General features: G+C 33.7%; 1 non-coding gene across 1 annotated transcript; it reads left to right on the plus strand.

Annotated features, from left to right (window-relative positions):
* Window positions 1–4,189: 4,189 nt before the first annotated feature.
* LOC115702116 (small nucleolar RNA R71) lies at window positions 4,190–4,296 on the plus strand. Its single transcript, XR_004008801.2, has one exon. It is a non-coding gene; the product is annotated as a small nucleolar RNA R71 (small nucleolar RNA).
* Window positions 4,297–4,528: the final 232 nt, after the last annotated feature.

Genomic DNA, 4,528 nt, shown 5'->3' on the forward strand with positions numbered 1-4,528 from the left:
TCTTAGAAATCTCCTACTTGTATGGGCAAATCTGACTTAGAGTTTAAATAGTAGTGGTGGTCCAAGAAAGAACTACTCATTATATTTGGTTGAATTTAAGTCTTTGACTTTAATTTTAGAATCCAAACAGAAATTTTCTTATATTTCTAATTCCAGAATACAATACAGTTACACTTTCTCAAGTGTTTAATATCCATCTTCTATTATTGGATTAAAACTGTATGGAATATGAGTTAGGTATTCTGTGACTAGGATCCACTTGCAGTATTCTAAGAACTCTTTGATGTAACTAAACCTATGTCATCATAAACACTACCACATTTTTCTTAATCTATGGCATTTGTATCTTGTTCATAGTGGATTTGACAAGATCAATCTCTGCAAAGAGTTAATATGCCTATATCCACTGAAAGTAGTTCATCTCATTCGCAGATGGATGTACATTCAAGGGTGGATATGAGTTTTTCGTTGTATTCTTAAAACGATCACTCTAGATTATACCTTATGCAAAGAAATTTGAAATGTTTGAAAAATTTCTTAAATTTCTAGCAATGGTTAAAACCATTAAGGTAAGTGGTTAAAGATCTTGCGAACTGATAGGGGTGGAGAAATAGTTAGTTGATATGCAGTTCAAAGATCATTAAATTGATTTTTGAATTATATCCAAACTTACCTCCCCAGAAATTTCAAGTTGCATGTTGATGATTAGTTACTAGTCGTTGCCTAATTCCTTTTATGGTGATACAATTTCAGAATGATGTAATGGTTGTATACTTCGTGTAAATCATTACTAGATTCATGGATGACCTAATCAAAATCTTAAGAAAAGCTAGAACCATTAACCATGGTTTGTTAGCTATTCTAAGTGATTAGGGGTGGACCATCCCATTGTCAATAGATAAGAAAGTGTTTGTTCAAACAAATACTACTTCTCTAAGATAATGACTAAGTCTGAAAACAAGTAGCAAATAAAGGAGATATTTAATTCTTGATTCCAAAAGTGTTCTATCATCTTATATAACATATGATGATCCCACTGCCTCTGTTGTCTTGTCACAACCGAAGAGATCAATACCATTTAGTTTTCTTAGACATAATTCACGGTACCTTGTCATAGTGGGAGAGTTTCTAGGAACTCACCTTCTTATGACTTGGGAGACACTAGTGATTAAAATCCATTGTGACTTTAAACAAGTAATGGATTGTCAAGATAAGAAACTAAGAAGAAAGCCAATAGAACTATGGTTTAATCCATTCACATGGAATAACCTAAAGTTTTCTATTACAAGGACATAAAAGGAAATTTTCGTTTATAAGTCCATTCAATTGACTTAACAAAACTTCCTGTTCCTAGTATTATAGGTTTGAGTTTATCTAAACCGATGGCTTGTGGTATACCTGGTAATTACTTACTCTAATGCAAGCAGCTTACTTTAGTAAGATGCTGAAGCATTTCCTTTCTAATGGCAATCTATAGAAGCTTCACAACTTCTTAGGCATAGATTTTATTTATCTAAGGAAAAGTCTTTACTATTCCAGAAAAGATAAAGCCATGAAAGAATTTCTTAAATCAACAGTGAGAGGTCTTAGATATGCTTTTGTATGCCTTAGACCAGACACCTGTTGTTGAGTGGGAGTAATGAGTAGGTATCAGATTAATCCAGGAGAAGAACATTGGAAGACAATCAAGTAAATCTTAAGATTAAGAAGAGGAACTATATGTTAGTCTATAAGGGTGTGTTTAAAACTCTTAGACTGCACCATATCAGATTTTGAAATTTACCTTTGTGCTAGTAAATCTTTCTGATAAGATGGTGGTTACTCTTGGGGTGGACTAGTGATTTTGGAGAAGTGTAAAAACCTATCTGAAGTCTCTAGGTCTACCAGAGAGGGACTGAATGTTAAGGTTGCAGGAAAGGTACTTATTCAGTCTAAGGAAAGTTCTATACATCTTTGGCACCATTCCAAATTGCCTTAAACTACTAGTGTTAATTTCCTGATTAACCAAAAGTAGTTGCCAAAGATATAGAATCCAGTATCCCAAGAGAGTAGACATATAGAGAGGAATTTCACATTATCAATGATTTTGTGATTAAAGGAAGAGTAATAGTGGAGAAAAGGTTGTGGTTAATTCAACCTTTCAGATCCTATTACGAGGAGTTTACTACTACTACACTTGATTTGTATATCAAGGTGTTGAGATTATTTGAAACACACTTTTTTGTTTTATATTAGTGCAAGTGGGAGTTTGTTGGGTTTTATGCCCTAAATAAAACTCATTTCAATATAATCAGATTTACTTATTAATATAGATCAGAAATAACATTTAATGTTGCATGGTTCACATGATTTATTTCATGATTATATGTACATAATGTATGAATTCATCTGAAACCCTTTTCACATACTTGATCCCCGTTTTATTGTGCCGTCAACACATTGGAAAGTAAACATGACTATGTGAATAAAGTTTCCTAGATTTATCAGACACAGGGTTTTACTGATATGATAATCTACAACAAAAGTTTACTTGTATTTGGAGAAATACTATGTTCTTTCCAGAACATTGGTTAAAGTAAAGCTCAGGTTGGATGCATGGAGTATGCATCGGAAGGGACCGATATTGAACTTTGACTTAGATTTATTAAACTTACCGTAATATCTATTCAAGTCAATATCGCCTAGTTGATCCTAGATCAAATGTTCTTAATCCTGTTATGATTAGGCTCAATCTTGAAAGGCTATTCGTGTTCTTTGATTTGTTAGTTAAGCCTACTTTTAGGTCAGGGTGATACGTACATTTTGGGAACACAGTAGTGCAATTGAGTGGGAACGCTATCATAAACATGGAATCTATAGCTTCTATCTGGCGAATAGTAAGCAAAGGATGATCTCCTTCGAGCTTGACCAAACGAACATAAATGGTGGAGTACTCATTTCACATAAGCTGAAATATCATTTATACGGGGTCAAGTGTTTTAAGGAATAAATACATTTTAGGGTGTAACGGTAATCTAATCCCTTTACAGTGTAGATCATTCATATAGAGGATCATTGATCAAATTAGGATTATAACAATGGATAACTAATGATGTGTCTATATGGTGGAACATATAGAGCATTCTATATACTGAGAGTGCAATTCTAAGTTCTATGCGTGGATTCAACGAAGAATTAATAAGTTAGTGAATTTTAGTGCTAAATTCTTGATCTACTTATTGGAAGCTCGGTTATATAGACCCATGGTCCCCGCACTAGTTGAGATAATATTGCTTGTAAGACTCATGTAATTGGTTTTGATTAATCAATTATAATTCTCAAATTAGACTATGTCTATTTGTGAATTTTTCACTAAGTAAGGGCGAAATTGTAAAGAAAGAGTTTATAGGGGCATATTTGTTAATTATGATACTTTGTATGGTTCAATTAATAAATATGATAAATGACAATATTATTTAATAATTATTCATAGTTATTAAATAGTTAGAATTGGCATTTAAATGGTTGAATTAGAAAATTGACGTTTTTGAGAAAATCAGATGCAGAAAAGGTAAAACTGCAAAATTGCAAAGAGTGAGGCCGAAATCCACTAGTATAGGGCCAGCCACTTTTGTAGGAAATTTAAAATGATTTTTTCATTATTTTAATGCCAAATAATTCAAACCTAACCCTAGTGGAATGCTATAAATAGATAGTGAAGGCTTCAGGAAAATTACACTTAAATTTTCTATTTTTCCTTCAGAGAAAAACCTGAGCCTTCTCTCTCCCTATCTTTGGCTGAACCCACTCTCTCTCTCTTCCTCATTGAGATTTCGAAATTCTTAGTGTAAGAGTAGTGCCCACACACAGCAAGTGATACCTCAATCATAGTGAGGAAGATCGTGAAGAAAGATCATCAGCAAAGAAGATTCAGCATCAAAGATTCAGAGAAAGAGATCCAGGTTCAGATATTGATAATGCTCTGCTACAGAAAGGAATCAAGGGCTAGATATCTGAACGGAAGGAGTCATTTAATTCCGCTGCACCCAATGTAAGGTTTCCTAAACTTTATATGTGTTTAATTTATCGTTTTAGAAAGTTCTTATTTAGGATGTTAATAAACATACTTGTGAGTAGATCTAAGATCCTGGTAAAATAATTTCCAACATTGAGACCATTGTAAAATGTCTCAAGTTGGATACAATGAGGAATACCATGGTGTGGGCACTTCCTCAACAACTCCTTGAATCTTTCCCATGCGTCACTAGTAGTCTCATCTTCCAATTGTTGAAAGGACATGATCTCACTTCGAAACTTTGCATTTCTTGTTGGAGGGAAGTATTTTCTCAAGAATTTTTCAACCAAGTCATTCCAATTAGTCACCGAATCGGGAGGAAGAGTATTAAACCATGCTTTAGCCCGATTCCTCAAGGAAAATGGGAACAACTTCAATCTTAAAGCCTTTTCACTTGCTCCTTGTAGCTTGAAAGAATCATTCACCTCCAAAAATGAGCGAAATATGGAGGTGAGGATCTTTCGTTGGCAACCC

Source organism: Cannabis sativa, chromosome 5, assembly GCF_029168945.1.
Source record: "Cannabis sativa cultivar Pink pepper isolate KNU-18-1 chromosome 5, ASM2916894v1, whole genome shotgun sequence".
Lineage (NCBI taxonomy): Eukaryota > Viridiplantae > Streptophyta > Magnoliopsida > Rosales > Cannabaceae > Cannabis > Cannabis sativa.